The sequence below is a fragment of the Colossoma macropomum genome, unplaced genomic scaffold, assembly GCF_904425465.1.
Source record: "Colossoma macropomum unplaced genomic scaffold, Colossoma_macropomum, whole genome shotgun sequence".
NCBI classification, from domain to species: domain Eukaryota; kingdom Metazoa; phylum Chordata; class Actinopteri; order Characiformes; family Serrasalmidae; genus Colossoma; species Colossoma macropomum.
Genome location: NW_023494785.1, coordinates 34,391,451 through 34,403,486, shown reverse-complemented (window position 1 = coordinate 34,403,486; position 12,036 = coordinate 34,391,451).

Below are 12,036 nucleotides of genomic sequence, written 5' to 3'. Positions count from 1 at the left end.
GAATAATAAGTAAGCCAATGAAGATGTTACTTTTAGCACCAAGTGTATGAGCACAGTGTAGCAGGAGGTGCGGTATCTGAAGAGGGCAGTTGTGACTTGTCCTGGCCTGGATTCCTTTACCTCCTCCACAAGAGACTCACACACTCGGCAGGTCTACTCTGTGCACCTGCCACGGCAAGTGCTTCCTCTCTTACACACACATACACACTCATATGCACAGGCCTGAACCTGCCAGAACAACAAGCTCCTCTCCTATAATCCCTCATCCCTTTAGCCTGCAGGGAGTGTTGTCGGTAGCCATTGTCCAGAGTCAGTGATGTAAGATCCACTTTGGTTTTAAGGTTTTTGGAAATCTTTTCACAGAACCTGTGGGATTGGGCCGAGGCAGCACTTCTGAAACCTTCTGAGATGAACGTGGTGGGTCAGGAGGTCATTCGGTGTCAGTTTTCAGACAATTGTGCCATGGCCTCTGCGAATAGAGAGGTTCTGGAGGAATGTTATGTAGATGTGTATCTCTTCCTGAAAGTGTGAAACTGAAGTCTTGGAGAAGGAAATGCATGCAGCATAGTGAATAGATGCAAAGCAATTAGATTTCACCTGCTTCCCATACTTTACTACTTTGTTAGTAGTAACAAGAATATTACTAATTTGACCCTAGTCAAATTAGTCATTATGTTATCTGTTGTAGCTAAGTCCACCTACCATAGATAACAGAACACATAGATTTACACACATCATTGTCACTGCTAGGTTGAGAGTAGTCTGCCACCCAAAAGCATCCAGCCAAGACTGGCTCTGTGGTCAGAAACTGAGCACTGAAAAAGGGTCAGCTAAAAGATGGCTAAAACAAGTTGTGCATTAACAGGTACAGTCTGTATGTAATAACACGTCACCGCCTGAGAGACAGTGGATAACATACCCCATACCCAGACCCTATTGACCTCCACCCTCCACATCCTTACTGTACTAACCTCTACCCCACATACCCCAACACTGCACATATTTAGTTTTTTTTTTAACATAGTCAACAATGTTGTTGTTATCATTGTCATAATTTGATATATTGTTATTATATGTTCACTCCAGTAAGGTTTGGTTACAAGGCAGGTGCTTCCGATAAAGTAGCCAGTGAATTTTCTGTACATTATCTGTGGACTACTGTTAATTTGTAATATGTCAATGTAAACACACAAGAAATAAAATAGTCATTAAGATAAGAAAATACACACATTTCTGTAGACTTTCCATTTGAAGGAGGAAAGTAACCTATCTGGGCCTCCCAGATATATATAGGTTACTTTCTACCTTCAAATGGAAAGTCTACAGAAATTTGTGTATTTTCTTATCTTAATGAATTTTTATTTCTTGTGTGTTCATGAATTGCAAGGAGGTAAAGAGGCAACAAGCAGCTAATTCTCATGGTTAGCAGTGAATGTGTACAATATGGTCAAGTGTGATGGTACGTCGTATGAAATTACATGTGCAGAAACGTAAAGAGAGGAAATAGAGAAAGAGAATGAAAATGTGAGAAAACTCAATGTTTCTTACAATTTTTTGTTAACAGCAAAGCAGTAAAAATCTATAACTGACATTCTAACATTGTACTCCTATATCCAACATATAGATGTAATGTGTTGTATATTATGACAATATGTTCACTTTCAGTGAAACAGACATTTAGCGTAGTTAGCCAATTTGACCACTCAACAGTTTAGCAATGTAAACCTCGACCTAATGAAGCTCCAGACATTTATAGTGAGTTTCACTGAGCCTAGATAATCCATTGTTATTGGCAATACTGGCATCATGTGAAGCAAAGGAGTGTAACATATATTTTACATTGGGTGACAGGGGCCAAAATTGTATTTTAAATTTGTATTTATATTTTGCCTGGAGATTTGACATGATGAGCCTGATCTCCTCACCCTGTCCACCTTCTCCTCCATGTCCATCTCAGGCAGCAGGCCATTTTTTTTGGTACTACCTGCCCACAAGCTGCAGTAAGACATGCGATTGCGGCTACACCTGCAGCCCTCAGAACAAGTGTATGAGTGTCTGGGTGGGCCATGCTCAGGCCTGCCCCTGTTCACTCTCTCTCTCTCTGGTGCACAGGTAAGGAATGTGCTGCAGAGCTGATCAGGTGCAGCAGGGCACGTGGCGGCATGCTGGAGGCAGGCAACCTGCTTTAGCACCAAGCGCCAAAATCTGTTTCTTCGTAGACATAGGGTTTTGAAGGACAAGCTGCCAAAGAGCCATAGTGCCATGGAGCCTGAAGGCTGCTGCACTGTGACATTTTGAGGGGTTAGTCTGAGGGCGAGAGAAATTTGTTTATTAAACTCAATCAAGGCATGACGCACCCTAACAACTGGGTGGAGATGGATAACTGCAGCCTGGGGCAATGAAAACCTTTCTTTCCTTCTTTCTTTCACTCTTTGTTTCAGTTCTTTCTAGAAGGGTGGGGTTCGGAGTGTATAAACATGCTTTTAATATCTTCATGATTCCTTTTTATTTCAGTTCGCAATCATTTTGAAGGGCACTGCCATTGCATGTTTGCACACATATACGTGCTACACAGATGATTTCATCATTTTCTCCTAGGCTGAGAAAAGCTAGGTTATGCCACTGCAAACACCAACTTACTGCAAACACACTTGGTGCTTTTGCTAATAGTTTTCATTACAATCGTGTTCAGCAAAAAATCACAAAGTGCCTTATCTCACTCATAAAAGAGATAACTGACAGTCAGGCAGCAACAAGCAGTTTGTTCCTTTAGGGCTTGGCTTCACAATTGCCAACAGCCAAGAAGGCTGTGTATGAAAAGGCACGAGGCCTCATTCGCCATGTGATTTATGAATTATTACTGTCTGTCTCTCTGTTATCTGGAGCCACTTTTCACTAAAGATATGTTAATGTTACCCCTTCAGAGAGGATGGGGGATATTATTTACCGTCCCAAAGCTGAGTGCAAGATTTAAGGGGAAAGGGGTGCAAAAAAAGAGTTGAGGGGGCCCTTCTCAAATGTTCATTTTTCCAGAATGTGTGTGTTTTTGTTGTCTTAAGTTTTCCTTGGTGGCAGCGAACAAAGTGTTCTACTGTGGAGTGAGCCGTGGGCCTGCAGACACACTGTCTGCTCTGGGAGTTCCTGTCCCCGGCCCATATCCCGCAGACCCACAGTGAGCAGGACAAGGTCAGCACTCGCTCCGGCACTCACTGCATCAGGCGTCGGGGCTGCATTACTCACGGCCCGGCACACTACAGCCCTCCACCGGCCCGTGACAAGGAAAGGAAGGGAATCATCGACAAGTAATAAACACTGACGACTGGACAGTGAAGATTTTTTCCTAGTTCTCAGTTCAGGGAAGTGTTTTTTTTCTTTGAATCAGTCAAATGAGTCAGTTGTACCTATTGTAACTATTTTTCTTTCAGCCAAATCTGCCAAATTAAACCTTCACTTGATTTCTAGGCATTTGTAGTCAAAACAGTCATTAAGAAAACTTATTTCTTTTTTAGGAGGTATTTCTGAGGAGATTTTGTATAAAGTAATCCACTTGCAGCATAAGAGAAAGGGAAATTCAAAGCTAGACAGGAATTTCCAGGTTATTAAAATTATTAAAACTATAGAGAAAATGGGACAATTAACAATCTTTCTAATAACTGTCTTAAGACCTAGTAGAACACCAAACCATCAGATAAACAGTTCTTGAAGTTTTCATCTTTAGGAGACAGGGACTCTTGGTTCAGATCTGAAATTCCACAGGTGTTTCTGTTTATCTTGTGAGGCACTGTGAGAACTCAACACTGAAAGGATGTGTAGCTGTGAAGAAGCTGTTACTGAGAAAAGGAAATACCCCAAAAAAATGTTCCAGACACCAGACCTGAGCATCATTGAATGTGTTTGGGATTACTTGGATTGTGAGAAGCAGAAAATGCAACCAACTTCTAAAATAAAACTTTGGAGTTGTAATAATAGTAAAAGAAATGGTAACCAAGAAAACAAAACAACAAAAAAGAACAACTCTCCAAAAACAGAACAAGGAGTAAGAACAAGAAACACTAAATTCCTGCCCCAATAACTTAGCTTAAGGCCACAAGACAGAGATGCCTTGGCTGGTTTAGCTTTATGGTGCTTCACTTGCAATTTATACACAAGCTTCATTCTTTTGCTTTTTTCTTTACAAACCCTTTTTGTGTTTGGCAAAGATTATCAGAAGTCTAAATTCCAGCCATGGCTGACCATGATAAGAGGAACCCCAAGCTCCAGAAGCAGAGATTACAAGGCAGACGCACCACTGCTGCTATCAGATGAAAGAGGCACTTTCAAGATGCTTTTCTGCTACAAACAGCTTTGATGTCCAATAAACTCTTCTTTTTGACCAAATACCTCCCAACACAGTAAAACAGAACAATATCTGCATTCTCTCAAGATTTCCAGCATTAAGGACTCTAGTTTGGTGACCGTTTTTGTGTGTACCTGGTTTACAAGCAAAGTTGTATTCTTAAAAAGCCTGTTATGGGAATGGTAATGGTATGTGACCGCTTTTAGCCAGGATCTTTTTACCTTTAATGCTGAGGTATTTGCTGTGGTTATTTCTGGAGTTTTATCAGAGAATCAAACCTTTGATGTCTCAGTTCAAATTGCAAAACTACTTGCATTTTAGAGTAATGGAAATGCTTATACTTCTCATGAAGACAGTGCAGTCCAATCATTCATCAACCCAAGGAACCAGAGAGTCATTGTGAAGTGAAGGACTTTTGCTTACTTTTACATTAACATGTGTATACTAACACATCTGTGATGACTCACGAGGCTGTAGATTATGGGCCAATACAACCAGCTACAGGTGCAGCTTGGATCAGAGTTTCTCCGCCATCAGGGCAAAACAGGAGCCATACTGATGGTATGCTATCTGATGCTTACAGAATGTTTATTACAAGACCAGTTTAGAGACGTAACACCGCAAATACAAAAGATTTTCTGTTTTCCACATCTCATAGAGCAATAGATTTTTAGCCTACTCATTCTTATTTACATTAAGAAAATACAAAGGTCTAGCTGCTGGCTTTTGATGATAATTTTCTACTGCCTACATGCCAAAATTTAATGTCTTTTAAGATCAGCCATCAGAATAGGTGCTGCTGAAAATTACAGACTGTCATCCATCTGTTGCTCTGCATTCTTTTCTTAGCCCCCTTTCATACTGTTGGTGGTGTGTTAGTGTGTGTTGCACTGGTACGAGTGGATCAGACACATCAATGCTGCTGGAGGCAGTAGCTCATCTGTTGCTGCACAGTTTGTATTAGTGATCCTCTAGTTCTTCCTCAGTGGTCACAGGACGCTGCCCACAGGATGCTGTTGGCTCGATATCTTTTGATTGGTGGACTATTCTCAGTCCAGCAGTGACACTGAGGTGTTTATAAACTCCAGCAGCACTGCTGCGTCTGATCTGCTTGTTCCAGCGCAACACATGTCACCACCACATCAGTTTAACATTTTTACATGTACTGTATTTCAAGCTGACCTATATTCATTGTGAATTTGACATCTAAATGTGAACTTCACAAGTGGCCTGCCTGACAAGACTGCTGTAATGATTTCTCTTTCTATGTTCCTGACTAAGCCATCGATGTGAAGGAGGTTCTTGTGCCAGGCCTGCGCAGATCTGCTTGAGATAACTCACCCTCATATCTCTAACACCCTGCCTGCCTGAGTGGGTGGCGTCATCGCAAATGAGGTGGACGTTATCTGTGTCTTGAGTGAGCATGTGTGTGTGTGTGTGTGTGTGTGTGTGTGTGTGTGTGTGTGTGTGTGTGTTTGTGTGCCTAGACTCCCTGGTCATCACATCGCAGGGCTGTTCTGAAGGGAAAATGTTACTACACATGCTTCATTCCCAGAGCAACTTCATAAAATAAGCCCACCACAACATGATCGTGCCGTTTAAACTGTTAAACAGTTACTCACTAAGCTGCTCAAAGGAACGATTCGATCCTAAGTGGCTGTGAATCATGCCATCTTTTGATGCAAGGGAAAGTCCATCAATTTGAGCTACAGAAGATGCTGGATTTCAAAAAGTGTTCCAGCATTGACAAAAGAGCAATGCAAATTGCAGAAACAGATCTGGAGACTCATGAAAAAAATCAGCTGACTCATTCATTCAGAACGTACAGCAGGTCCCAGAAGTGTACTAGCATGTTCCTGCTATGTCATCACCTTCCTCAAGTGCACTTTAACATAAGAGCTTCCTTAGAAAGGCAGCCAAACATACTTTCATTTACAATGATTAAAATACTAGATTTCAAACATAAAACTTTCAGAAAAAAGTTCTTGTTAATTGGCTAGAACCTGTGACAGTGCTTGGAAGAAATGAAGATTCTTGGAAAGAATCAAGTTTTCAGAGTTTTTCCTCTTTTTTGCTGCCATAACAGCATCTGCTCTACTGGGAAGGCTTTCCACTAGATGTTAGAACATTACTGTGAGGATCTGATTGCATTCAGCCACACGAGCATTATTAAAATCACGTACAGATGATGGTTAATTCTGGATTACAGACACCACTCCAATTCATCCTAAAGGCATTTGAGGGTGTTGCTCACACATCATGGGAAAAATTAGTTAATATACAATAAATCAAATCTGTGCTACTTGTAAAAAAATTACCTTTGAAACAAAAGAAAGTGACATCATGAACAAGAGAATACAATGTTTCGTTGATATTCCATTATTTAAAAATTTTGAGTTCACGTTTTGTAAAACAAAGAATGAGATTATTGTTCATCACAATTACAAGTTGAAAATTGATTGATAATTCTCCAAACACCCAATGTATTTATAAATGGATCAGTAATTGGATACATTATGTTAGTTAGTTTGCCTAGTGGGAAGTACATGACAACTTATTAACTGGAGAGTTTCTAAAGGGTGCTCTGCATGAAGAGGTTCTTCAGTCTATGATGACTGTGCTAGATTTCTTTCTTAAGCGAATCAAACTCAGTCAAAAGCTGTTGACTCAGGCAGCGCTCAGAGCTCCAGTGGAAACCATGAGCAGGGGAGGATGCCTCGTCGTGTCTGTGCAAGTGCTCCCCCACAGAGAAGCACCGTCTGTACCACATCCTAATGAGTAAGAGCAGCTTCAGCTGAACCTCTGCCTTATTCACACACACGCAGACACACACACACACACACACACACACAGTTTATATATATATATATATATACATATATATATATATATATATATAATGTCAGAAGTTCACGTTATACAAATATTTAATATTATAAATATGCAACTATATATATGTAGTAAGAATTTTCTAAGCCTAAACATAAACATTACCTTAACCTCAGTAATCAAAAAGAAACTAGAAATTAGGTTTATAGGGCTATGAATTGGGGTTATAACTAGTATTAGGCTTATATTTACGGTTGTACTTAGAACTAAAAGGGGAAAGTTGTGAACAAACTTTAGGTTGGCTTGACAAACCCAGCTAACATAGTTGACAAGTTAAAACATTGTAGACTTGAGTTTACATAGTAGTCAAAACAAGTTGGTTGTTTATCCTGTGTTTATATGGTTGCTTTTGGTTTATTTTTAAGTTGAAGAGGTTATTTTGTTATTTAACTGTATAAACAGTGATTGCTATGGTATTCTAGGTTGGTGCAAGAGTGTTGTTAGGTGGTTTCTATGATATTGCAAGGTTGTCGCTAACTGGAGTGGTTGATATAGTGTTCCAGGTGGTTGCTAGGTTGTTGCTAGGCAGTTGTTATGGTATCTTAGGCACGCTGTGAAAAAGTAGTTAAATTTTGGGTGTAGAATAACAATAAATAGAGAACAAGAAAAAGAAGAAAAAGAAGAAGAAGAAGAAGAGCAAGATGGCTTTGTCAAAGCCACTGAATTATTGTCATACTAGGACTAGAGCTTAGGGTTATGCTTAGATTTTTGCAGAAAAAAAAAAACTTTAGAAAGTTGAGACCATTTCTTTGCTGATTCATGGTCAGGACATTTTGGAGATTCTGAAAATCTATGTACAATACTAACATCACCTTAACACTTCCTACACACACACACACACACACACACACACACAAATAGTTTCAGAAGTTCATCAGATCGCAGTGGGGCTATGGTAGCAGCAGTGGACTGAAGCAGGCAACGACAAAATGTTAAGAATTTTATAATTTCATTTAAATAAGTAAATTTTTTGTTAAACATATGCAAAAAAAAATACATTAAGAAATATGCCAACCAGTAACATAGAACAGTGTGAATAAAACAACAATAACAATAGTGGAGTTTTCCCATGTACCTAATCATTGTGTATTTTAATGTATTGTAACGATGATAATACCAATGGTGTGAGTGTGTGTGTTTGTGTTTAAGTGTGGGACCGTGGGTGAAGATTAGAGTCAGTGTATCTCTGGAGCGCCGGTGGTACATTCCTTTGTGCTGTGGCAAGTATCAAAAGCTTCAGGATGAAGGCATACTAATGTGTCATACAGAAATTATGGATGTTTTCCAAAATGAAGTGAGGTTAAGAGAAACATTGGTCCTTTCTACAGCTCTATTCTTGTGGTACATAGTTGTTTTACTTCAGCCAAGTCACTGTGAAGTTCATGTTTCAATGAATTTCTGGTTGATTTCATTGTTCTTCTCAGGGGGCTTGGCGGTATTCTCAGAGTTAGGCTAGTGGACTAAATGACTCAACATAGATGTAGTGATATACATACATACATTTAATACATTTCACTGTTGTCAGAACGAAACCTTGTATCTCCAAAATAGTAACTTTACAGGAGAAGGAAAAAAACATACTTTACTTTTTATGTAAGTAAATGGAACCAGACGTTTTTCCTAGTAACTTATCTTGAAATTTACACACAAGGTAAAGGGCAACAGACATTTTCAAATTATGTCAAAAACTAGTCTCAGTGTTGGTGCAGCATTTATGAGGATTACATCAATGTAACAAGTTCTTTTTCTTGTCAAATGAGTAACAGACTCTATTAATGAAAAGAAATTTAAAAGAAATTTCCTAAAAACAGCAAATTAGCACATGTATTAAAAGATGTGCTGCATGTAAAAAAATTGTAGGTGCCATAAATAGAGAAAATAAGATGAGGCACAATATGGAAGAACATATGTGAGGGATCCAAATTGTCAGAATGTTTGCTGGATGCTTGCTTCTCTAGGTGACATCCAGCTTTCAGCATTGACTCTTGTATACAAAAGTTTAGGCGCCCTTTTTGTTGATTATGTAAATGAAAATGAGTACACATCCACTTAAGAGAAAACCCTTCCGTAGATTTTAATGCACTTTTACTGTTGATTTGCTGAATTTAATGATACTGGGGAAGAAATTTAACATACTGGTGAAGAAATGTGGCCTACACAAAAGTTAAGGCACATTTTACTGAAACTAACAAACCTCCCTTACTGTATTACGGTATAACTCCTCTACAACATAATGCTTATATACACAATCGTAAAAATGCTCATTTTTACAGATGTTCATATGAATCTGTAATATTCTGTATATAATAGTTAATATATAATATATGTCTCCTCAGACCTGCATTAGTATATATCTGTATATGTACAGTTATTCTCACATCTCTTTAACTCTTTTAACATTGGCTTTTTACTATTCTCTCTTTTTTATTTTATTTGTCCTTTAGTTAAATGTTTGTTAGTACTCTGTGTGCTGGTGTAGTTTGTTCAGTATGTTACATGTCATACCTGTGTGCACTCACCAAGACAAATTACCTGTTTGTGTAACATATATGATGAAGTAAAGTGATTATGACTTAGAGATTTTAGATTTTTCCCAGTATGTTAAACTCAGCAAACAAAAGAAAAAGTAATAACTTCTTTTCACTTAGAAAATTTACAAAACATGTCATTTGACCAGGGGCACCACCACTTATGCATGCAACTATATACAATGAAAACTGGTTTTCAAATAGAGGAGTAAGCATCACACAAATGTTCCAACAAAAAAATCATCAAAATTCAAAATTTAGCCAGGGGGTGTGAACATTTGTTTACAACTATATGTAGAATTGCCACTTCATCCATGTAACCAAATACTGCATTGAAGTCATTACTCAGCATCAAAAACACATTATCCCTACATGTATGAAATATACTTTTATGTTTTGTGTTACTACCCCATTACGCTATGCAAGACTTTAAAATTCAGAGGTATCCAAACCTCTCAGGCCATCAATAATGCTGACAATGGTGCCTGGCAATAATAGACCCTCACTCAGCCAGCTACAAAGACTGTCTTATCAGTCACCCATGGATTGATTGGAAGGGTTTTGGGGGTTAAGCTACTGCAGCCTTCACCAGGCACATTTAGATCTGCAGTTAGTAACCAAGCACAAAACCTCCTCCCTCCAGGCTAGCTTTCTATATGCACTCACTGTCATCTTTGTTAGAAACATCTACCTTGTACTTGCATTCACAGGCCACTTTATAAACTCCACCTACATTATAGGCCATAGAAATCACCCAACTGACTCTGGCCCTTTAAAAGTGAAACTGATGACCCCATGCTCTACCTCATTTATCACTACTCCATTTCTGACCACACTATTGACCAGGTAATATTTGGGCAGTGGACCATTCTCAACACAGCAGTGACACTGACATGGTAGCTGGGCATTGGACACAGTGTATCAGACACAATTTGGTGTTTTTTTGTTTGCAGAGACATAAGCATCACTGCTGGGTTGAAAGTGGTCCACCACCAAAAAACATTTAACCAAGACCAGCTCTGACTGATATTTTTGGGTTAAAAAACTCAGATGCTTAGAATACGTGTTCAGCGCAGCTTTGAGATCAATGATTTCACTTCCAAACAACAAAATCTTACATAGAATAAAAAACATTCATATCTTAACAAAGGCATTGCCTTTTGAAATACTTTTGAGTGCTGAGCGTTAAAGTCCTAGGATATTTGGAACTAGCCTTTTGAGGAATGAATCAAATGCAGATAGAACCTTTTAATTTTGAGAGCTGTGTTTAGAATTAAAAGGTTGAGGTCTCTGTAAGGTGAGGCAGTAAACTCACTGGTGCTTAAAAAAAAAATAAAGAACTACTTCATCTTGCTACTCTAGGTGGCTGACTAACATCAGCTAAGTGTGGTATCATATTTTAGTATTTCCTTGCAAACTAAGATGACCACAGGCTAATTAATGAATGATCAACAAACCACATTTATATTTGGTAGTTATTTTGTTCTCTGTTTTGTAGAGATGATAATTGAATGTCTACCAACCTGGTTGATTTAAGCTAACATTAGGAATGGCTAAAAAAAGCAACGTAACTGATTCTAGCTGGGAAAAAAAACTGTATTTTTAAATTGTTTGGCCAATCAGTGGTATTACTACATTTTAACTTACATTTTACCACAATCATTTCTTACTAAATAACTTAGAAAATTGAAAAGCTTTTTTTCTTTAGTAGCTTGTGCGCCATCATCATAACCAAGCTATTAAGCATTACAAGCTACTGAAACTTCCCCAAATTCATGAGCTGCACTGATTGGGCTGCAGAAAGAATCATATTGTGCCAAATTACTATGCCAGTTTTAAGTAGGAACAGCTTACTTTTTTAAAACACAGACTCTATGATGCTTTTTCAATAAATCCACCACAGCAACAATATTCAGCACAAAATCAGCTGGAATGAGTCTGCTGGAACCTCATAATTCTAAGATGATACCCTCACGACTGATGAAAGACAAAGATGGCTAATCCAAGTTGATCTACAAGGTAAAGATTTCTAAGAAACAGGCCACTGAATGTATATTCTCAGCTTTCTATTTTATATAAGCAAAGTTTGCACTCCACAACTTCTATCTATCTCCTACCTATTTCTCCTCAACTCCTAAGCCCAGCTCTGTTGATTCCTGAGCAGGGGCCCGGCCTACTGTAGCCACTTGGAGGTCCATCTCAAGTTCCCTTCTTCTCTACAATTTTGCATTCCCTTTTTAAACTGCAATTTAGCAACTGAAGGTGAGGTCTGCTCTGCAAAAT